The sequence below is a fragment of the Oryctolagus cuniculus genome, chromosome 9, assembly GCF_964237555.1.
Source record: "Oryctolagus cuniculus chromosome 9, mOryCun1.1, whole genome shotgun sequence".
Lineage (NCBI taxonomy): Eukaryota > Metazoa > Chordata > Mammalia > Lagomorpha > Leporidae > Oryctolagus > Oryctolagus cuniculus.
In genome coordinates this window covers 30,209,036-30,234,558 of record NC_091440.1, presented here as the reverse complement: position 1 = coordinate 30,234,558, position 25,523 = coordinate 30,209,036, and the positions used below count along the sequence as shown (strand labels likewise).

Below are 25,523 nucleotides of genomic sequence, written 5' to 3'. Positions count from 1 at the left end.
ACTGCAGTCCTACGCCTAAATCACTACTGCAGTGCCAGCCTCTATACACAACTAAAAAGGAACCTACACTTCCCTTCCACGCTTCCTTTTCCTACACTTCTCCCTCTCTTCCTCCCTCTCCTCATTCCTTCTATTCCTCTACAAATTTATATTTTGTTTTTCTTTATAAAATCATGATTTTATTAGTATTTTTTCAAGAATAGTATATTTTGTAGCATATTTTATATTTATTTTAGTGCCATATATATTTATATGATTTCCTTCAAAATGCACCCTAAATTATTTGAGCATTATACCCTTAAAAGACAGTTAAATTTCAAGGAAGAGATTAGATCCCTGGAGGGAACAGTAAATATTGGAAAAACAGGCAAGATTACTGTGGATAAGAAGAGAAGGAGGATTGAAAAGAATAGTGTTTATGAGCTAAAAGAGACTTGTAAATATCCCTGAGGATTAGAAATTGAGGTCAGGCATTAATGACAATATCTGTGGAAGAGCAATTCCTATAATGAAATTCAAAAAAAAAAAAAAAAAAAAACTTTCCCAGTCCAAAGTAGACTGAAATGCATAGTAATAAAATAACCTAGGTATTTTTTTCTTCTTTTTTATTTTTTGAAAGGCAGAGTGGACAGTGAGAGAGAGAGAGACAGAGAGAAAGGTCTTCCTGTGCCGTTGGTTCACCCTCCAATGGCTGCCACGGCCGGTGCACTGTGGCTGGCGCACCACGCTGATCCGATGGCAGGAGCCAGGTACTTATCCTGGTCTCCCATGGGGTACACGGCCCACGTGTTGGGCCATCCTCCACTGTATTCCCTGGCCACAGCAGAGAGCTGGCCTGGAAGAGGGGCAACCGGTACAGAATCTCGCACCCTGACTGGGACTAGAACCCAGGGTGCCGGCGCCACAAGGCGGAGGATTAGCCTAGTGAGCTGCGGCACCGGCCCCTATGTATTTTTTTAACCTTTATTTAATAAATATAAAAAGTACAACTTCTGGATTATAGCGACTTTTCCCTCCATAACCTCCTTCCCACCTGCAACCATCCCATCTCCCACTCCCACTCCCATTCCATTCTTCATTAAAATTCATTTTCAATAATCTTTATATACAGAAGATCAATTTAGAATATACTAAGTAAAGATTTCAACAGTTTCCACCCATACAGAAAATACGAGTTATACCGCTAATTCACATAGTATAACACATTAAGGACAGAGATCCTACATGGGGAGCAGGTGCACTGTAACTCCAGTTGTTGATTTAACAATTGACACTCTTATTTATGATGTCAGTAATCACCCGAGGCTCTTGTTGTGAGTTGCAAAGCTATGGAAGCCTCTTGAGTTCGCCAACTCCAATCTTATTTAGACAAGGCCATAGTCAAAGTGGAAGTTCTCTCTTCCCTTCAGAGAGTGGTACCTCCTTCTTTGTTGCCCGTTCTTTCTGCTGGGATCTCACTCACAGAGATCTTTATTTTGGTCATTTATTTTTGCCACAGTTTCTTGGCTTTCCATGCCTGAAATACTCTCATGGGCATTTTAGCTGGATCCAAATGCCTTAAGGGCTGATTCTGAGGCCAGAGTGCTATTTAGGACATCTGACATTCTTTGAGTCTGTTCTGTTTTCCACTCCCCATGTTGGATCATTTTCTCTTTTTAATTCTATCACTTAGTATTAGCAGAAACTAGTGTTGTTTATGTGATCTCTTTGACACTCCTATCATTATGATCAATTATGAACTGAAACTGATCACTTTGACTATTGAGATGGCATTGGTGCATGACACCTTGATGGGATTGAATGGAATCCCCTGGCACGTTTCTAACTCTACCATTAGGGTAAATCTGAGTGCCTGTGCCAAACTGTACTGTATTTAACAAGGGTCACTTTTCAGTTAAATTTAAACGCCTAAGATTAATTATGTGTTAATCCAGAGTTCAACCAATGATATTAAATAGAACAAAAATACTAAACGAATAAAATAGTAAGTTGCTCCTAAACAGTCAGGACAAGGGCTAATCAAGTCATTGTTTCTTATAGTGTCCATTTCACTTCAACATGTTTCCTTTTAGGTGCTCAGTTAGTTGTCACCGATCAGGGAGAACATGTGATATTTGTCCCTTTGGGACTGGCTTAACCTAGGTATTTAATATGCATTTTAAGTCCTGTTTATTTTGGTGATTAAACATAGATGCTGTTGCAATGTTACATTGCTTTCCTCCCTGACATGTTCTTTCAGAATTGAGTGTGTGATAATATCAAAATGTAGACTCCCTCTCGTATATCAAAGCAAGTGTGCATCACATCTTCACTGCACTGCATTGTATCTCCAATACCTGATGTAAATTTAAAAAATGAAGACTGGATAGAATTGTAATGGATCAGGATGGAGATACATATAATAGATCTGAGGAATGAGAGTAGTCACAGGGTTCAAGCCTGGTTTGTGTAATAGTATAAATGTATCAATAGAAAATGTGTGCTCATTGGCAAGGTCAGTCTTCAGCTGAAGGAGAGGCAGAAGCAGAGGGAACATTGCACATCCAGAGTGTAATATAGGGTACAGATCTGTGTCTCCCAGACTAGTAATAATTAAAAGCTTTAAAATCATACATCAGATTCAGGCACATTAAAGACACTTGGCATCTAAAAGACACTAATCACACATTCTAATAGTGAAATGTAACGGTTACATGTAATGAGTGTGATTTTAAAAGGGAGGAATTATTTCCCAGTTGTGTCAGATACACTTGATCGATCCAGTCTCTGAGCCAATGAAACTGAGCGTTATGCTTATGGTAGTGATGAATTAGCAAGATAAATGACTATTGATTAAAAAAATAGCTGATCTGTTAAACACCTTCTCTTAATTAATAAATATCTTAATTATACAGAGGAAATATGTTAAATTTTACCACTTTTAGCAATTGATTTTTCTCTCTGAAGTCTTACCATCATTTTGAGAGTAAGGTTATTTGTCTCCAACTCATTGACATTACACTTATAAAATATGGGAAAAATATATGCCATTCCTGAGCATAAGGTTTATACATAATAATGTGATTAGACTCTGTCTACCTTCCCTCTGAGATTTTGCCATTTGCCAAGATTCATTATGCAAATGTTGAATGTTCCCTTAACCTAGGTCTCAGAGTAAGAAGGAAAGTGTTACCCAACAGAAACATCCTAAAGCAAGGGAGTACACCTTTGCAGCAAACACCAAGCCAACCTGCAATTTTCACATAACATGATGAAGAATTAACTGTCCCTTTTAATAATTTATATTTTTATTTGTATTCTAAAATGTTATATAAATTAAGTGTGAATAACTAGTAACAACTATGCTTATTTATGGAATAGTGTGATATTTCAACATGTGTATACAGTCTTACTGATAAAATCAGGATAATGAGCATTTGCACTTTCTTATCACTACATTATACATGAAGCCTTTGGGCTTCTCTCTTCTACTTCTTCATAAAATCTAAAAATCTGTGTCAGACCTGTAGAATAGTTTCCCTATCTAATGATTTCTTAATACTGGTTATCCAGTATCACTCTACACACACTCTTCCTTTCCTAATCTCTAGCTATCTCTATTCAGTGCTAAGGGCAACCTTATTTTCTTTGCTTCTACATATGAGGTAGGACAAGTTTTATTTGCCTGTCTTATTTCACTAAACTTAATAGCCTCCAATTCCACCCATCTGATGCAAATGACAAAATTTTAATCTTCCTTATAGCTCTATAATGTTCTTTTGTTTTATCATAAATACTCCAGGCACTGTTTTTTTGCTTGCTCCTCAAACCCATGTTATAGGCAGTTTCTAGTACTTTTCCAGCAGAATTTGCATGGTGAGTATATAGTTAGCCATGTTTAGCTGCCATGCATACCTCCACCATGTTTTCTGGGTGTTTAAGGATGTTGTAGTAACTTATCTTCTTAGCATAAGATAAATTATTTATGGCACTTCATCAAGGACATGATTTTAATCATGGTCAGTTTTCTCTCATTAACTTTTAGAAAGAAATATTTGTTGTGTTTCCTTGTTCATAATATGCCATCCATTTTAGGACATATGTTGCAAAGTGCAGGTATTATGCTAGAACATTTTCTATCTTATATGTAATTTATAAAAGTTTATATCAGTGACTTGAGGATATCTATTTCACATCTGTATGATTATACCTCAGTTCAAATATTTTGAAGGTTTTTAATTTCTTGTTATTCAAAGCCACAGTGGATTATTTTATTGCAAAGCTGACATTGTTTCTCTAGGGTGCAGAGTTGGGTTGCTCAATCAAAGTGTATGCACGCCTTGTTTTACTAGTTACCTAAAAATTAAACCACAAATTTCATTCCTAATTTATATTTACATAATTGATACATATGAACTACCATAATTCCTATGTCATGCAATATTGATCTCATATGAGCTAGGAATTGGAAGAAATTTATCAATGCCTTATGACAAGGTTGAATTTTTTCAACAGCAATTATATATGACCACAGCTAGTAAAATAATAAAAGGAATAGACTTTTATTAAATTTACATACAATAATTGTACTTATGGAAAACAGTGTGATTTTTTTAAGATTTATTTATTTATTTATTTCAAAGTCAGAGTTACACACAGAGAGAAGGCGAGGCAGAGAGAGAAAGAGGTCTTCCATCTGCTGGTTCACTCCCCAATTGGCCACAATGGCCAGAGCTATGCCAATCCAAAGCCAGGAGCCAGGAGCTTTTTCTGGGTCTCCCATGCAGGTGCAGGGCCATCTTCCACTGCTTTCCCAGGCCATAGCAGATAGCTGGATTAGAAGAGGAGCAGCCATGACTTGAACTGGTGCCCATATGGGATGCCCACACTGCAGGCTGAGGCTTAGCTCACTATGCCACAGCGTTGGTCCCTACAGTGTGATATTTTATACATACATACGATGTGAACTGATCAGATAGGGATCAGTATAGCCATCATCTCAAGCATCGAGCACTTCTTTGTGTTGAGGATATTAAAAATAAAAGGATTAGTCTTTTATTCATTCTTCCCACAGAGAAACATGTCTGGATTGATGCTATGACAATGTTTGGCCATATGATAAAGGACAATGTTTTAACATGGGGACTCTGAGTTGTCCTCCTGGCCTGTCAGGTTCATTCTCTTTATTAACTTCACTGCCTTGCTTACCCTAGTCTGAATGATCGGGCACTTCACATCAGATTTGTTTGGAGAGGTGCATATCTTCTCTGACAAAAGCCTTATCTCAATAAAACTTACTATCTTGCTTACCACTATTCTCTGTTTCAGCTCTGAAATTCCCTTCTTACAGGAAGACAAGAATACTGTATTGCAGCCATCTCCACTAACACAACTACCATCTGTACAATCATGTATTGCTGAACAATGGTGATATGTCCTAGAAGTACATTGTCAAGTGATTTAATTCTGTGGTTGTCAAACAGTGTACTTCAACAAACTAAAATGGCCATGCCATTAGCAGGCCATTTAATGTTATTGTGAGATATATATGTGTTGTGTATATGTATATGTATATGTATATGTATATGTATAAATATATAAATGTGTGTGTAGTATTATACAAAACTGCATAGCACTAAAGTGCAAATAAGGCCTTCTCAGATCTAACAGAATTAAAATAACATATATTATGCATCAACAGTAAATTCATTAGAAAATTATGCATTATCACTACTAAAATGATGTATATAGATATAATGAAATGTACTTTCAATAACCCATAAATCATAAGTCAGGTCTAAGTTAGATGACATTTTGTCAGCAATATTAATTATCAATATAAACACGTAAACAACAAAATTTCAAGGAAATAGCTACACATGATATCAGTGATTTATGCCCTTAAATGTATATTTTAAAAAATAAGAAATTAAAAATGTTTAATTACCTATGATTCTCCATCAAAGCATTAGGAAAATAGCACTAAATTAAATACAAAACGCAAAACAAGATAAGACAGAAACAAGAAATTATTGAGGCTGGGGTGTTATCTTGGGATTAGATTCAACAAGACATATGTATAATTGAACTAAAAGAAAATGCAGTTATATCTCCCCTTGGACATCGAAAAGCAATTATGGAGGAGGTAGGACTCAAATTGATTATTTATTAATCAGTTATGTATATGACACAGTAGTGGTCTGTCTTGCTGATTCAGTGGTTTCAGTTCCCACATTATTTGTTACCGAAATATCTTGATTGTGTCAGGAATTAAAGATTTCTAAAACATTACTTCTTGATTATGTTGCAAGTTGTAGGCCAAACCCTGCCCTTCCAGTCTTTTTTTAATAAATTGGCAATAATTAAACTTTTTTTGTTAAAACTCTTTCAACTTGAAATAGGAAGCATTGTTTTCCTATGAGTGTTACTACAATCATCAATCCTGTATTCACTCTCCTTGAATTAATCAATTAATTAAAGTGTATGCCATATATTGTGATTATCAAATGTGAATAAAAAAAACTAACAGCTCTTTCCAAAGCAAAAATTAAAAAAAAACTTTTAAAAAATGCTATAAATTGTATTGTGTTCTGTGAACATTATCCAGTACCTGTATTTCAGAAACCTACCAGGAGAAAAGCAACATTGGGCTATTTATTTTATGAAATAGAGCAACACTTAAGGGATTCCAGCACATCCAGCAGAATAAATCATAGCTTCTTTCATTAAAACTTTTTAAATTGAATTTTATTGCCACATAGATGAAAGTTACAGGATATTAAAACAACACTACCTGATTTAAATGCATACTTTCCCTCAGGCTCCTCCCATTAAATCTTTATTGGTTTTTAACTATCAAAAAAAATTGAGATAGAGTTGATAACTGACCTGAGGAAGCAATATGCTCTCACAAAATGAGATAAAATATTAATAAATTGAAATTAAAAACAACATAAAATTTACATCTTAGTGCAATATCTCTATAATCCCACTGAGAACAACAAATTCAATCATTACAATAAATCATACTTGTCCTTTTATCTTAAAATAGCTAGACATTTTACCATAGCCATTAGGAGTCTTCCTTATGGTCCAACTTGAAGTCGTCTTCTAAGTATTACTCAAAAAATCTAGTTAATATGAGCCTTTATTTCGATATGGGTTAGACAGCAATTAGCATTGCATTAACCATGTGTAGTATGAGTCCCATATATAAAAACAAAATATAAAGAAGTATTACTATTGTCTATCTGCAGATCTGAATTGGCTCCTCATCTGTTTGTTTTAGTAGGAATCAAATATCAGTTCCTCTAATCAGACCTTATAGGACTGGAATCCTCTTTGAACACAGTATCTACACTGTGAAGAAACCCAAGCAGCCCTTTCAAAAGGCCATGTAGTAAGGATCTAAAGCCCAAGGTTGACTGCTTGTACTTAGACTTAACGTTACTTTTATGCTTATATAATTATTGTTATTATTAATTAAATATGAAACATTTTAACTTTTGAATACTCCCGAAGAAAATAATTTAACTATTTAATGAAAAAACAAACTGGCTTCCCAGAAAGAATTGTACATAGATCATTTACATTGCACAATATGTTGGCTAAATTTTGTTGGGCTGTATTTTCCACACTTTTCTGAAATTACAAATAAATAATATGTTATATTAGCACACTAAATTATTTAGGATCAAGAGGAACAAATGAAAATGGATAAATAAATGAATTTACAAAATGGTAATTTATTCAGCCTCAGAATTTCTAATAACAGTACAAATGCTAAGCAAAGGAAGGGTAGACCAGGAACGTGAATTGAAGATGGAAGAGGACATGTAAGAACTAAAGCAGGCAGTCAGGAGGATAGGTAATGGATCACATTGAGGGTTACCAAAGAAATGGGGCCTGAATCCCACCACTTTAGAGTGATACAACTGATCACAACTGAGTAAATCACATGAATGAGTTTAAATGATTCTTTCTTTTTTTTTTTTTTTTTGACAGGCAGAGTGGACAGTGAGATAGAGAAACAGAGAGAAAGGTCTTCCTTTGCCGTTGGTTCACCCTCCAATGGCCGCCATGGCTGGTGCGCTGCGGCCAGTGCACTGCGCTGATCTGATGGCAGGAGCCAGGTACTTATCCTGGTCTCCCATTCTTTCTTAAAGCATTTAGTTAAGAGCCCAGCCTGGCTAATACCTTGATTTTAGACTTTGATTTGCTTTTAAGACACTCAAATCAGAAAATGCATATGAGTTGCTTTGACTTCTAATTTACAGAACTATAATATTTAAACAAATTTCTTAAAAATCATTGTTTGCTACCAAATTTGTGACAATTTGTCATGTAACAAAAAAAAAAAAAAAAAAAAAAAAAAAAAACTAAATGAAAGATCTCCGCGAGTGAGATCCCAGTGGAAAGAACAGGTCATCAAAGAAGGAGGTACCTTTCTCTGAAGGGAGGAGAGAACTTCCACTTTGACCATGGCCTTGTCTAAATGTGATCAGAGTCAGTGAACTCAGGGGGCTTCCAAAGCCTTGGCAGCTCATGACAAGAGCCTAGGGTGATTACTGATGCCATAAACAAGAGTGTCAATTTGTGAAGTCAACAACAGGAGTCACTGTGCACTTACTCCTCATGTAGGATCTCTGTCCTTAGTGTGCTGTACATTGAGATTTATGCTATAACTAGTACTCAAACAGTATTTTTCACTTTATGATTCTGTGTGGGAGCAAACTGTTGAAATCTTTACTTAATGTATGCTAAACTGATCTTCAATATATAAAAAGAATCAAAAATGAATCTTGATGTGAATGGAAGGGGAGAGGGAGTGGGAAAGCGGAGGGTTGTGGGTGGGAGGGACGTTATGGGGGGGAAGCCATTGTAATCCATAAGCTGTACTTTGGAAATTTATATTCATTAAATAAAAGTTAAAAAAAAAAGAAAAAAAAACAATGTAGCAACAACTTAATCAAAAATCTTTTGATTCCACAGCATACTATTTTCTTTAATCATCTATGTTTTTAGATCCATGATAGTAAGAATATTTACTTTATTGATTTGCACAGATTAGGAAGGAAACTAAAAATTCAAGTGAGTCATTAAAACAAAATTACCATATATATTTTACAGCAGAGGGGTTTCCATATAATGCCCTTCCATTCTTTCCTCTATTAGTTGAAAAGTAAACCATTTTAAAGGAAAATTCTAATGGTATTAAAATGCAAGATCTAATGATCAAAATTTAGCCCTATATCTAAGCATTTTATGTTATTTTAAAGGAGTCCAACTAGACAAATTACTAAAATTCTGAGAATATATGAAACTGTGATTTTTAGAACATATGAGAAGGCTGATCAGGAAAAATCAGGATATTACTTACAAATTGGTTTAGTTAGTTCATGGATGCATCTATAGATCTCATGATCTTTGAAATTAATCCCAACAATACTATAAAATAAACAACAGAGTGGTTCATTCATTTTGTTAAAAAAACATCCTGTGGCCTCTATTTTATAGTAATTACCAGCTATTTCATGTAAAATGCTTAAGATATTATTTTTCTATCCAACACAGTTTACATATTGTCTCAAAGGCTTATGGTGAGATGGGGGCAGGGAGGTATGGTTAACTTCTTAGTTTTATATCTATGAAATGCATTAAATTTGTTATTTGTACTAATAAAAAATTTAAAAATAAAATAATATATTCTGTCAAATTTCTCTAAATTAAGGTAAATTTTATGTCAATTCAAAAAATTAAGTCACCAAAACAATGAACATATATATTACTTAATCATTGAACCAATAAACAATAAATTCTTGGTAGGTTTTAATAAAAACTAATGTTTAAATTATCTGATTTACTTATTTACAAGAATGTGGTAAATTCAATGTGTCTGGACATTAAGGCAGACACAATAGACTGCATGTATGGTAGTAACTGGACTTCCACCTTGAACAAATAAAAACATAAGCACTAGCACTAAGTGGGTTTACAAAAAGCTGAGATTTGTGGACTATCATGTCCTTGACTTACAAACAGCAGTTGGGAAAATGAACTCAACTTCAGTGACAGCTTTGAAACCAATAATAAAGCATGAAATTACAACCAAAACACTGATAAAAAGAGGTTAGAGGATTATGCAGACAGCAGATTAAAACTGCAAATAAAATATCAAAGGCAGTGAAAAAGTGAGCAGATTAGAGAGAGAAGGTAAAATGCAAGCTCATTCAGATTGAAATGTCTTAAAAAACCTCTGCAGTCCAGGAGACTGAGCATTGGTGGTGTTCCATGGGAAGCTATCCTGGAGGCCTATTGTCATATCCTTGTCATTGCCTGCCCCTTTGGACCGGGAGAAGACATTAATAATATTGACTGTAGCCATATGAGGAGAACCACATGGTCACCTATTCTAAAGACACTTTTATTTTGGAAATTTCTTTTTAAGAAACATAATCTTGAAATTTCAAGTGAAAATGAAGTATAGGCTCCTAGATCTACTTCTGAAAGTGACTCACTTATAGAAAGATACTTTCTTTACGAATTTCCATTTCAAAGGGAACCCGATTGGAGGGTCTTCCTTCATCCCTGATTGAGACAGGCCATGTAAAATTGATCAATACTATGTGTAAACGAACGGTTGTTCAGAACTAGGATTTCTTTACTAGAAAGCATTACTTCATTTCTTTTCTGTGTCTTCTAAGCTTTGTATATGTTCAACATGACAGAATTTTTTATAGTTGATGTATTTTGTGGCATCACAAAACTTAAAATTTCAAGACCGTACCTGTCAATTTCCTCAAATAATTTAGAAGAACAGAACTTATTGCCCCAAAATTGATGAGACTGATTATGCATCAAAAGAAATTGTTTGTTCTGAGAATAATAGAAGCTTTTATGCCCACATTTTTAAAGATCTTGTCAAATAAGCCAACAGCAGATAAAATGAGACCAAAAGAGGCTATTTTCATTTAACTTAAAGATATTTGGTCTAGTCAGAAGAAGTACTCCAAGATCATGTACTATATGTGTATAATTATTGTACATTATGTAATTAAGTATTGTAAAATATTGTAATTAAGCATAGTAAAGTAGTAATCATGTATATTTACTAACCAAGCACTGAGGTCTTACCCCGTTACAAATACTTTTACAGCTGCTGAAAAAAAAGGATCCTTTTAGTTGTAGAATTAAGAAGTAGATATAGACAATGCAGAAATAAATCCAGTAAACCTTTACTAGGGTGATTGGATAAATTTCATTGGAGAAAAATAAAGCAGAGGCAGGCAAAGGGATCTGGAGAGGGAGACGAGAGGAGGTACATGCTTTCCATTACAAACAATAGGAGCAGCAAAGGCTTCACAGAGGAAATATAATTTTCGCTGGAGTTAAAAAGCAGAGGGAATGAGTTGCTGAAAGTGAGCAGGAAGGGTTCTGACCACCGACAACTGTTGAAATAAAAGCTCAATGTTAGCCTGTCAATTATTATCATTGACAAATCTTCCTGGTAAATATCTGCTATGTAGATGGTGAAAACTGATCATCTCTTCACTTTTCATGAAGTGTAATTGTTTGTTTACATATCTCCATTTTTCCCGCACTAAACTATAAACTTCCTAAGCTCAATCAACATTTTTGCTGTTTTTTTTTTAAAGTTTATTTTATACCTTTTGAGATGCAGCTAACATTCTCAAACTTCCTATCCTCAATGTCTTACACAGATCACCTTGGATCTTCTATAAATAATTGGTTGATGCAGTTGATGTTTCAGCAGTTTCTTTAAATAGAGATCCTTGCTTATAACTATTCTCTAAGGTCAGTTTATACTCAATCACTTTGCTCAGAATTATTAAGTCCTGTGCTATGCATTGATTTTAACCTGCCTCCTGAGTATCCATTCTGTTATCTAAGTTATGAACACTTGCACTGGAGTTTTAAAACATTTAGTAAGTATATTAGATACTAGAAAAATAGTAGTTTTTAATATTGGATTACTGGAATATTTGGACAGTAATTCTGTTTCATTCTTGAAATTGTTCAAAAATCATTTAATGAGCTCAAATGTTTCCTGTTGCATCCTAAGGGTTTCACAATGATAAATTTCTGTAAACATGAGCTACTAAGCTACTATGTAAATTTCAACTGAGTAAAAGTAAAGATCTAGCAAGTCTTCCTAAATACTGGGCTCCAGAATTTTCCTGTTCTGGAATATGTGTTTGATGCTTCCTGAATTTGTAAGATCAGATTCATAAATCTATATAGAGTGTACAGCATTTACAGAAACATGAGACAGAAACAATAAGAGTGATACAAATTATGACTAATATATCTAAATATGCAAAGAATAAACTGGCACATAAATCAAGAATCAGAGAAATAAAACCTACCTTTCGTATTACAAATTGCTTTTCCTGGAAATGGAGGTTCTATAGGAATATCTCCTTATTTCTCCTCTACTTTGTCAAAAGATAAAAATGAAAGCATTTATCTCAATTAGAATAAATAAAAGAAAGTCTCATTGGGCCATATATGTATCAGATGGGGAGTATTAGGAAAATCTGCAAGCACAGAGACAAAAGGAAAGGGATGCACACATACTGAATAACATATAAATGAAACTCTTCAAATAACGTATCTGTCAAGGTAAATCCACTGTCAAAGAAAAATATAATATTAACAGGAAATGTTTGAAAATTTATTAACTTCTGACTAATGCAGACTATTTGAGATGAGGTAAAACTTATACTTTCTTTTTCTCTTAAAATTCTACTATTTTTTTAATCTTAGTGAGTCTTTTTTTTTTTGAAATTTTTTTTAACTTTCATTTAGTAAATATAAATTACCAAGGTACAATTTATGGATTACAATGGCTTCCCCACCACCGATAACATTCCTCCGACTTGCAAACCTCCAATCTCCCGCTCCTTCTCCCATTCCATTCACATCAAGATTCATTTTCAATTATCTTTATATACAGAAGATTGATTTAGTTTATATTAAGTAAATATTTCTTCAGTTTGCATCCACACAGAAACACAAAGTGTAAAATACTGTTTCAGTACTAGTTATAGCATTACTTCCCATTGGACAACACTTTAAGGGCAGATCCCACATGAGGAGTAAGTACACAGTGACTCCTGTTGTCGACTTAACAATTTGACACTCTTGTTTATGGTGTCAGTAATTTCCCTAGACTCTAGTCATGAGTTGCCAAGGCTATGGAAGCCTTTTGAGTTTGCTGACTTCAATCTTATTCAGACAGGGTCATAGCCAAAGTGGAAGTTCTTTCCTCCCTTCAGAAAAAGGTACCTCCTTATTTGATGGCCCCACTCTTTCCACTGGGATCTCACTCACTGAGAACTTTCATTTAGGTCTTTCTTTCAGGGTTTCTTTCTTTTTTTTTTTTTTCCAGAGTGTCTTGGCTTTCCATGCCTGAAATACTCTCATGGGCTCTTCAGCCAGATCCGAGTGCCTTAAGGGCTGATTCTGAGGCCAGAGTGCTGTTTAGGACATCTGCCACTCTATGAGTCTGCTGTGCTTCCAGCTTCCCGTGATGGATCGTTCTCTCCCTTTTTGATTCTCTAAGTTAGTATTAGCAGACACTAGTCTTGTTTGTGTGATCCCTTTGACTCTTAGACCTATCAGTGTGATCAACTGTGAACTGAAATTGATCACCTGGACTAGTGAGATGGCATTGGTACATGCAACCTTGATTAGATTGTATTGGAAACCCATGGCACAATTAGGGCAAGTGCAATTGAGCATGTCCCAAATTGTACATCTCCTCCCTCTCTTCTTCCCACTCTTATATTTAACAGAGATCACTTTTCAGTTAAATTTAAACACCTAAGAATAATTGTGTGTTAATTACAGAGTTCAACCAATAGTACTAGAACAAAACAAAAAATAGTAAAATGATAAATTATTAAATTGTACATCAATAGTCAGGACAAGAGCTGATCAAGCACTGTTTCTCACAGTGTCCATTTCACATCAACAGGTTTCCCCTTTGGTGCTCAGTTAGTTGTTGCCGATCAGCGAGAACATATGATATTTGTCCCTTTGGTACTGGCTTATTTCACTCAGCATGATGTTTTCCAAATTCCTCCATCTTGTTGCCAATGACCAGGTTTCAATGTTTTTCACTGCTGTATAGTATTCTATAGAGTACATGTCCCATAATTTCTTTATCCAGTCTACTGTTGATGTAGCTATTGTGAATGGGATTGATTTTAGCTGTTCTTTCTCACCCATGGCGTTGCCTGTGTATACAAAGGCTGTTGATTTTTGTGCATTGATTTTATATCTTGCTACTTTGCCAAACTCTTCTATGAGTTCCAGTAGTGTCTTAGTAGAGTTCTTTGGATCCCCTAAATAAAGAATCATATCATCTGCAAAGAGGGATAGTTTGAGTTCTTCCTTCCCAATTTGTATCCATTTAATTTATTTTTCTTGCCTAATAGCTCTGCCTAAGACTTCCAGAACTATATTGAATAGCAGTGGTGAGAGTGTGCATCCCTGTCTGATAGCAGATTTCAATGGAAATGCTTCCAAATTTTCCCCATTGAATAGGATGCTGGCTGTGGCTTTTTCATAAATTGCTTTGATTGTATTGAGGAATGTTCTTTCCATACCCAGTTTGCTTAGAGTTTTCATCATGAGAGGGTATTGTATTTTATCAAATGCTTTCTCTACGTCTATTGAGATAATCATATGGTTTCTCTTCTTCAGTCTGTTAATGTGGTGTATCACATTGATTGATTTGCGAACATTGAACCATCCCTGCATACCAGGGATAAATCCCACATGGTCTTGGTGGATGATCCTTCTGATGTGTTGTTGTATTCTATTGGCCAGAATTTTATTGAGGATTTTTGCATCTATGTTCATCAGAGATATTGGTCTGTAATTCTCTTTCAATGCTGCATCTTTTTCCGGCTTAGTAATTAGAATTTGGGAGGATTCCCTCTTTTTCAATTGTTCTGAATAGTTTGAGAATTGGAGTTAGTTCTTCTTTAAATGTCTGGTAGAATTCAGCAATGAATCCATCTGGTCCTGGGCTTTTCTTTGTTGGGAGGGCCTTTATTACTGTTTCAAATTCTGTCTCAGTTATGGGTCTGTTTAGGTTTTCTATGTCTTCCTGGTCCAATTTAGGTAGGTTGCATGTGTCCAGGAGTCTATCCATTTCTGATAGGTTTCCCTGTTTGCTGGCAATCAAGTCCTTTTATTAATTTCTGATGATTCTTCTTATTTCTATGGTGTCTGTCATTACCTTTACTTTTTCATCTCTGATTTTATTGATTTGGATCTTTTCTCTTCTCTTTTTTTTAGTTAGTTGGGCCAATGGGGTGTCAATTTTGTTTACTTTTTCAAAAAACCATCTCCTCATTTGGCTGATTTTTTGTAATTTTTTTTTTGGATTCAATCCTGCTGATTTCTTCTCTGATTTTAATTATTTCTCTTCTCCTACTAAATTTGGGTCCGGTTTGCTACAGATTTTTGGAAAGATGTGTTTCTTATAAGCAGCTAATAGATGGGTTTTGTTCCTTAACCCAATCAGCCAATCTGTCTTTTAACTGGACAGTTCAGGCCATTAACGTTGAATGTGACTATTGATAAGTAGTAACTTTGCCCTGCCATTTGCCTAAGATATTTTCTAATATATGCTTTGAACTTCCTGTGATCTTTTGCAGTGAGGTTCCCTTCCTTTACCTTCTTTCATATTGATGACCGTGTTTCTGTGTTTCCTGTGTGTAACACATCTTTAAGCATCTTTTGCAGGGCTGGACGAGTGCAACAAATTCTTTCAATTTCTGTTTGCTATGAAAGGTCTTTATTTCACCTTCATTCACAGATGAGAGCTTTGCAGGATATAATATTCTGGGCTGGCAGTTTTTCTCTCTTAGTACCTGGGCTATGTCTCGCCATTCCCTTCTAGCCTGTAGGGTTTCTGACGAGAAGTCTGCTGTGAGTCTTATTGGAGATCCTCTGAGAGCAATCTGACGTTTATCTCTTGCACATTTTACAATCTTTTCTTTATGTTTCACTGTGGTGAGTTTGATTACAACATGTCATGGTGAGGATCTCTTTTGGTCATGTTTATTAGGGGTTTTATGAGCTTCCTGAACTAGGATGTCTCTGTCCTTCTCCAAACCCGGGAAGATCTCTGCAAGTATCTCACTAAAAAGGCCTTCTAATCCTTTCTCCCTCTCCATGCCTTCAGGAACTCCTAGAACCCGAATGTTGGTTTTTTTAATAGTATCCTGTAGATTCCCAACAATATGTTTTAGATTTCTAATTTCCTCTTCTTTTCTTTGATTTGACTGTATCCTTTCCTGTTCTCTGTCTTCTACATTCGATATTCTCTCTTCTGTTTAACTGACTCTGTTTTTAAGGCTCTTTAATGTGTTTGTCATTTGATCTATTGAGTTCTTCATTCATTTTGATTTCTCTTCACTATCACACTTTCCTGTTCTACTAGTTTCTGCGTTTCATTTTGATTCCTCCTTAAGATTTCATTTTTTCAAAGATTTTCTATCCTGTCCAGTAAGGATTTCTGTAGCTCAAGCATTTGTTTTTGAAAACTTCTAAATGTTCTTATCATAAATTTTTTGAAATCCGTATCTTGCATTTCTTCCATCTCATCATCTGCATAGTCTTGGCTTGGGTGTCTTGTTCATTTGGGGGAGTCATAATATCTTCCTTGTTCTTGTTTCCATGGTTTCTGCGTTTGTTGCTTGGCATTGTGGAGATATTCTTTGGATTCTTCTTCCCTCGCTGTGGTGTTTTTTTTTTTTTTTTTTTCTTGTTATACTATGACTGTATTAAGTGGACGGTCTTCTTTTGATAGAGCCTTAGAGGCTTGAGAAGAGTGTGGCCTGAGAGCTCTGCTTGGTTTCTCAGGGTTAAGGGTGTGCCAAAGGTGACACTCCCAGGTTAGGTGTAGTAAATCTCTCTCCCTCCCTCCCTCCCTCCCTTTCTTTCTTTCTTTCTTTCTTTCTTTCTTTCTTGATTCAGAAGGGAAGTAATTCCGCACAGCTGAGCAGAATTGAAGGTAGTTAGCAGGCCAATGAAGAACCCACAGGAGCCAGAGATCAGAAGATCTTTCCCAAGGACCACACAGGGAATCTGTTCTGCCCTCAGTGTGGGCTCAAATTCTCCTGCAGTCTCCCACTGGGTTGCCAAGGTTACCAAATTGTAGCATCTCTGGAGAGTACTCACGTGAATTCCGTGAGTTCTCTCACCCACTGTCTCTTTTTTCACAGTCTCATTTTATTAGCCCCACACATTCACTAGGTCCTAATCTCCTGTTATTTCACCCCACCACCACCACCGAGTCAGGTTTTTCTGCTTTGCTGAGGGCAGGTGTAGCCCTGAGGTCGCGCCACTTATGGCATATGTCCAAAATGGTGCCTGCTCTTTGTCTTGCTCACCTTTGAGAGGTGAGTGGAGAGAGAGAAACTCCTGTCCGTACTGGTCACTTTTTTTTCCTCTCTCTTCTAGTTAGCCTGGTGAACTTTTCCCCACAGGGTTTTAAGCCTTGTTCCCTCTAGTCTCCTCTCTCAGCTTTCCTGCCAGTGCCTTGGGCTATTGAGGTTTGGCTCACCTCACATTCCAGTGCTGGTGCATTGATTCTGCTGCTGGTGTCCCGAGCTGTGGGTTCCCACACCCTCCATGCAGGTCAAACCATGAATCACTAGTTCCAGAAGAGTTTCCTCTGCTGTTTCTTCCCCTACTCTTCCTTGAACCTGCAGCATCTCCACTTTTATTAAACTGTCTCTTCCTGGACTATCAGTGTGCTCCCTTCCTGTTCATTCTTTGTGTCGAGTCTTTCAATTTATTTAATCATTCTTTATCGAAAGGAAATATTGTGTTTAGGAGTTGTTTTCATGGAAATCTAAAACTTATATTCATTGATTTCCACTTATATTCCATTGCCAGGAAATAAGTCACACAGAAATACTTAGAGTACTTCTGGGAAATGTAAACAAATACTGTATGTATATTAAAAAGTACAAAATAAGTATTATTAACAATCTGAATCAAAAATACATAGATTTTTCAACAAATATATGAAATAAAAAATTCTTTACTGCAAAAATTAAAGGGAAGAAAAGGAAGATGGAGGGTGACTTTAGGAAAGAAGAAAGGGAGGCAGATATGGCTATATTTGGAGAATTGTATCCATGAAATGCCAAACTGTGTTATCTTTATATTAATTTTTAAACGGATTATGTATGTGTATGTGTGTGTATGCCTTCTATTTAGAATCATATACAATCAGTTACATAGTCTGTAACTCAGAAGAGGAAGCTGAGATGACTAGGTACTAGAGGAGAGAGAACAACAAAAAAAGTCTCCTGTACATAGTTCCAGTATGTTTCTTTTTACCAAGAGACTGCTAAAATCTACTAAAAATGTGCACAGTATAAATACCAAATAAAAATTCAACTCATACAATTATTGATACTTTGGAGGCACTCATATCTGGTTGAGCAAAATGTGAAGTATAATTGGCCATTTGCATTAGGACTTTCTTTTTTTAAATTTATTTATATATTTGAAATTCAGAGTTACAGACAGATAGGGAGACAGAGAGAGAGAGAGAGAGAGAGAGAGAGAGAGAGACAGTGAGAGAGAGATCTTCCATCAGCTGGTTCCCTCCCCCAATGGCTGCCAGGGCCTGGACAGGGTGAGGCTGAAGCCAGGAGCCAGGAGTTTCATCTGGGTCTCCTATATGGGTGGCAGGAATCCAAAGACTTTGACTATTTACCACTGCTTTCCCAGGCACATTATTAGGGAGCTGGATAGGAAGCAGAACGGCTGGGATGAATATGGGTATCTACATGGGATACTGGCAGCAGCCCAACCTGCTACACCACAGTGCTGGCCTCATTTGGATTTTCTTTAAGTGTCACTTTGAATAAATTGCACTTAAAGCATGAAGCTTTACGTTTTCTTATGCCATTATCAGTAAAGGAAAGTATGCTGAATAATGAAACATTAACTCATCAAGATTTTGCATATAGCAAACAGTAACTTTAACTAGAAAATATTTGTAAGCCTCTTTGCTTCATCTGATATCAGAATTGTAGATGCATTTAGGGCTTTGCAGTATGGACATGAGGATCAAGAAGAGTTATTTATAAGGTTTTAATTTTATAGCAGTGACACATGCTAGACTTAAGCCGAAACTGATTTGGTGATTCTTTGACTAGGATGCTGTTTGTCAAGAAGAAACTCTGAGGTCCCTGACTGAGCATTTGTTGCCAAAAAACAACTTCCCGGGTGTGATTAATGCAAATGTCACATCCACGAATCTGTGAGAGTACAATTTGCCCAATGTCCATTCCTCCCTTAGGCCTAACTCTAGGTTCTTTTACAATATCGCCTGCTAGGCAAGCTCAGGAAATATCCAAGACAAAGTCTTGCCTGTTTATAAGCATTTGAGTTTCTCAACCCTTCAGCTTCATTGATGTCATGTTCACTTACCCAATATGCGAAGTTGGGCTTCTAATTTTTATGAGATGCTTACTTTGTTGCTACATCACTCATCCCTAAGGAGTTATGAGAATGTGCAAAATATTTCTGACCAGAGTTGACATCAGAACAAAATCAATTAAGTTACAATTTTAAGAGAGTGATATTGCTTTAAATTTAAATGCAGATGACATAACACAGTCAGCCACCAACACTGAGTGGACAAACAGATTTTCTATTCAAAACAACTGGTCCAGTTTAGCTCAAGGGTAGCCAGAAAGAAATGCAATCCAGTCGAAAGATCACCTTTTGTTTGTTTTATTTTATTTCTTTTACTTATTACTTTGAATCACTTTTTGTTTGTTTTATTTCTTTTACTTATTAGTTTTCTTTGTGGAAGGGTGTGTTTTGCTTTCTTGAGTGCTTGTTTTTTAAGAGAAACTTGATATGAACCCTACCTATCACACACACGCAAATCAGTTATCTTCAATACTTGTCTAGAGAGGGGCAGGGAGGGAGGAGCAGCACAGAGGGGAGCAGAGCTGCTGGAGGTGCTGGGGGGCTCCAGCGGGTCATCCTTGCAGGTGTCTGTCTCAACCGCCTCAGTTGGCCTGGTGGACTAAGCAGGACCAGGGAGGGCACAGTGTGAGGTGTGCAAGGTGTGATTAGCATTGGAAAGCATGCCAGCCCTAGAGACCGTATTTGAAAAGTGTACAAAAATCCCTCCGAGTGCCACTACATGAAAGCCTGCCTAGAATTTCAAGAACCTGGAGTTGGACTGAACGCCGCACAATTCAAGCAGCCGCTCCCTGCAGCCGTGAAGGAGCTGTGTGGGGAGGTTGATGCTGCCTTGCCCTTGGCATTCCTAACCTGTGAAGAGAAGACCTCATCAGCAATCTCGAGAATATGTAGCAGTGGTCTTGTCAAATTGTGGAGCTCTTTAACCATGTTAGGGTCCTAAAAGGGGAAAAGTGTGCTGTCAGAGTGATTCAGGTTTCTCCATTTCCTATTGCCCCATCTGGTACTAGTAGGGAATTCGGACTGAAATGTCAAGTGCAGACACCTTCTTCCACTCCCAAAATACTCTTTGGCGCTTGCTGAGAGTCTGAAGGCAGAAGCAAGCCAAGAGCCCCTGTGGATGCAGTTTGAGGGAGCTGAAGTTGTTCCCTGGGATCTGAAGCCCCCTGCTTCGGTGGGAGAGGCTCCAGGGGAGCGTCTGCCTGAATCGCCCTGTGCTGAGCGGGCAGCGCCGCGAGCGTGTCCACGTGTGTTGGAGACCTGGCCGAATTGTACAGGGCCTTCACACAGAGCGACGTGGTTACAATCTCGCAGCTACCGGGAGACGTCAATCCTTTGCACGTTAGCGACGAGTTTGCGAAGCACACCAAGTTTGGGACAGACGATTGGGCATGGGGTGTTGATCATTGGACTTACTTCAGCACTCCTGGGCACAAAGATGCCAGAGCGTGGCTGTGTGTTTCTTTCCCAGCAAATTAACTTTCAATCCGTTTATATGTTAGAGAGGTTGTTTTGGCTTCTGCGGAAGAGAAGAAACCGAAGCGGTTCATTTCTATCATTGCAGTGTCTGTTGTGTAGTAGAAAGTAAAAAGACCAGGGCCGGCGCTGTGTTGTAGGTGAGTAGGAAAAGCTGCGGCCTGCAGCGCTGGCCAGTTCTAGTTCCTGCTGCTCCTCTTCCGATCTAGCTCTCTGCTATGGCCTTGGAAAGCAGTAGAAGGTGGCCCAAGTCCTTGGGCCCCTAAACCCACGTCGGGAGACGCCTGGCTCCTGGTTTCGGATCTGCACAGCTCCGACCGTTGTGGCCATCTGGGGAGTTAACCATAGGATGGAAGACCTTTCTCTCTCTCTCTCTCTCTCTCTCTCTCTCTCTGACTCTCGGTAACTTTTTCATGCATATATATAAATTCTAAAAAAAGTAAAAAAAAGACTGTTATGAAAGGCTGGGTTAACGTCATGGTTCAAGAAGCTCCCAGATCCTGAAGTAGGTGTGTAAAGGTGCAAGTTCAAACCCGAGTTGGAGTTATCAAAAAGCACCTGGCGAAACAGGGACTGTCACTCTTCCCCTGGGGTGGCCCGTATTAGGGGAGGGGTGTTCGAATGCATGCTTTCCAGCTTGGCCGCAAACGCCACAAGCTAGAGTGTGTGCACCATTCCTCATCTGCCAAGACTTGCAAACTGAAAAACTGCTGGCAAGGTTATTTATCCAAGGCTCAGCTTTGTGAATTTCAAACTCAGATGTGTGTTTGTGGAGAAGTTTCTCACATACTTCATAACTGGCATTCAATAAGACAGTGTGGATCATTTCTGAACATCTGCTCTTTACCAGGAAGTGTTCTTAGGCCTTGGTTTTCAGTTATTTTAGGGTCAGAGTTCATAAATGTTACTGCTTATTCCAAAATGACTTCTTGTGCACCTTCAGTGGGACTCAGCTTTCAGATGTCCTGCTACTGGAGAAGCGTTCAGGTGCAGACTTTTTTTTAACATGAATGAAGCCTATGATCCAGTAGATCTGGGGTGTTACCGAAGATCCTGAATTTCTAGCAAGCTCCTGTATACTATCAAAGTTTCTAGCAATCTATTAGTATACCTGAAATTAGTTAGACTGCATTATATGCTATCCACTGTGGCATTAACAGGTAAAGCCGCCACCTGCAGTGCTGGCATCCCGTATGGGTGCCAGTTCCAGACCCGGTTGCTCTACTTCCGATCCAGCACCCTGCTGTTGCCTAGGGAAGCAGTAGAAGATGGCTCAAGTCCTTGGGCCCCTGCACCCACGTGGGAGACCTGGAAGAAGCTCCTGGCTCCTGGCTCCTGGCTTCAGATCAGCCTAGCTCCGGCCGTTGCAGCCATCTGGGGAGTGAACCAGTGGATGGAAGACATCTCTCTCTCTCTCTCTCTCTCTCTCTCTGCCTTTCCTCTCTCTGTGTAACTCTTTCAAATAAATAAATAAATCTTAAAAAAATAAAATGTATGCCATCAAATTAAATGAACAACTATTTGTTTAGTGGAGAAAGGTAAAAATGATAAATTTCCTAAGTACTTGACTAAACATGTTAATTTTAAGTATAATCTGTGTAATGTCATTAAATATTTATATAAGGTTTATACTTTCAATATAGGTAGCATATTTCTCTTGATAAATCTATTAAGTTTATGCTCAAAATCCAACTTGTATTTTAGTTGGTTTTGGAAACACACATATTGCTCAACAGTGCTCAACATGAACATATATTAATAAAACATAATATTAGTATTGAGGGAATTGATATGAAATAAACAACATAATGCAGAGTAATCTGAAATTGGAATACTTCAGAATCAGTAATCACAAAAGCAATTGTATGGGAGGGAGGGGATATTTTTTCCAGCACTTGGACTTTTTACTTCCCAAGAGAGTTATTTCTTGGATAGTTGAACATCAGAGGCAGCAATGAGACCAGAACCATTAAAATTTCTTGTCGCAAATAAAAATGGCTTGTGAGCAGAGCACATTCTTTTTATACTTAATTTGCATTCTTACTCTTGAGGCTCTGTTACAATGTAATTTGAGAGTCTCAGCTGTCCTATTTTGCATGTCCACTGCTCAATTTTATAAATCAATGATTTTTCCTAAGTGGTGATTGTGCTACTCTAGCTTAGCGTATGACTACAAAATGATCATTTCTACATTTTTCATTTCTAAAATAAATGAAACCACTGGTTTCCATTTTTATAATTTATAAATCCCCTTGTTGATTGTATGATCGCACATATGGTCAGGCACAGTTTGGAGAGAAATGATTTTTGCCTGAGTGACAACTATTTAATTACACCTTGATGCCTATTCTTTTCTTAGGAGTCACATTCCTTGCTAAGTCCTCTATCTGACTTTCAGCGCTTAAGATATTGACATTGAAGTATAAGCAGGTAATGATGATGTACAGTCCTAAGAATATTTGCTGGAACTGAAGGATTCTGAAGACTGAAATCTTTCTAGAGATTCATGAGATTAAATCTTAATATCTATTATCATTTTAGGCATTATACCATTTTAGAGTATTGGAAAACAGAATTGATGAAGTTGGTTATGTATTTAAGACCAGAAAGTGGCTTGAGACAACTGCAAGCATATTCTACTTACATTATTTACATTTGTGCCAACTCTTACCATGTATGTTTTATTTCCTGAACTTATTCATTTTTAAGTAAAACTACAAGCATAAATTAACATGTTGATATTTAAAATTTAGTAATTACTTGGGAGCATCCAAATTGCATTATGTTTATATAATTTATAGATTTATACTATCATGTATATTTACAACTGACTTCAATGAAATAGCTCACTTAATTTTTTATTACAAGCATTATCACTGTCAGTAAATAGTCTAATTTAAGGTTATACATGTGTATTGATTATTGCAAAATGTGGATACACAGTGCATAACTTAATAGCAAATTAATTTTGTCTACTATTCATTGTAACTTCTATGAATGAACTTTTAGTTTTGCAATAGTATCTAAGCAATGGAATAACATTTATCTTTAGAAATTAAACATACATTCATTTGGTGCACACAATATATTATAGCTTGTGTTAGTTGCTATCATGAAAACAATATTAATGGCAGGTGTTGCAATATAGTGAGTTAATCCACTGCTTTTGATGCCAACAACCCATATCCAAGAGATGGTATCAGTCCAAGGTTCTCCATTTTGATCCAATTTATCCTAATTCACCTGAGAAGTCAGCAGAAGACGTCACAAGTACTTGTGCCACTACAACCCATATAAGAGACCAGGATCAAGTTCTTGGCTCCCTGGCTTCCATGTGACCTAGCCTGGCTAATGCATTGATTTGAGGAGTGAACCATAGGATGAAAGATGTCTCATTTTCTCCTCCTCTCTTCTCCCTCTCTCTTTCTTGTTTCACTGTTCAAGCAAATCAATCAATCCTTAGAAATATTTTTTTAAAAAATGACACAATAAATGGTATTTACCAGGAAGAATAAAGCACACAAACAGAAACACAGAGAAATGAATAAGTGAGAGTATGGATAGATATAATACAGTGAAACAGTATTCCAAAACTCTTATTCTTTTTGCAAGACATATTAAATTTATTTCAGTAAATTTACACTGGGTATAAATAAGGTGCTCCTCATAAATAGACACATAGCTTGTTAGAATACTTGTATTACTATTTCACATGTATTTTATTTATTCTAAGTAAATAGTATTTATTCAACCTTTAAGTTTCTATTGTTGATTACTTGTGGTTTTTATTTACATAGCAACCAGTATTAATATGTTTAACTTGGCATATATAAAACTAAATCATAATGTCCCATTGGACAGCTAGTGGTAAAATGCAAAACCTAATCATTTGTAATAATCTGAAATACATTACAATAGTAAAATCATATTTAAAATTATCTACAGGTATACTTTAATCAATGTCTTCCTCTGGGGATTTATTGTTACAGTAATTGTTATTACAGTAATAAATTATTCCTTAAAATCATGTTATACCATGTTCTTTTGAGTTATATATTATATGTATTTTCATATCATAATGAAGATAAACTACTCTCCTTTTATGAAAAACAAAATACTCTTGTTAATCTAAAAACGAAATTACAAATTTGTGTCTGTTTTGTTAAATCAAATAATAAATGCAACAAGAATAAATAAAGGAAAAAGTGAACAGGATGGTTATATTCAAGTCATGGCTGTCAGAGATTCTAATTTTACTTCCTTACCTACCCAATGTTGTGTGAAGTGAGCTAATGTTCAATTCTAATCATGGCGGTGACAGCTATCCAGAATTGAAAGGTCTGTACCCATAAAAAATAAAGGGCAAATCAATCTTTGTACAATTTTAGTCCTGTGATGTTCTTTGTTGAAACAACAAATTCTGTTCTTTTCTAGTTTTTAAAATTTATTTCTCATCTGCAGTTACAGCTTATAATTAGCAAATTCCTTTCAATTGCATTAATATGGATAAAATGCTAATTTCTGTAAACTTGGGGCATGTTACAGGTTTCTATTCACGTAATTATGAATTA

General features: G+C 36.5%; 1 pseudogene; it reads left to right on the top strand.

The window, feature by feature from the left end:
• Positions 1–21,456, top strand: part of LOC100346626 (hydroxyacyl-thioester dehydratase type 2, mitochondrial-like) — a 98,471-nt pseudogene extending 77,015 nt beyond the window's left edge.
• Positions 21,457–25,523: the final 4,067 nt, after the last annotated feature.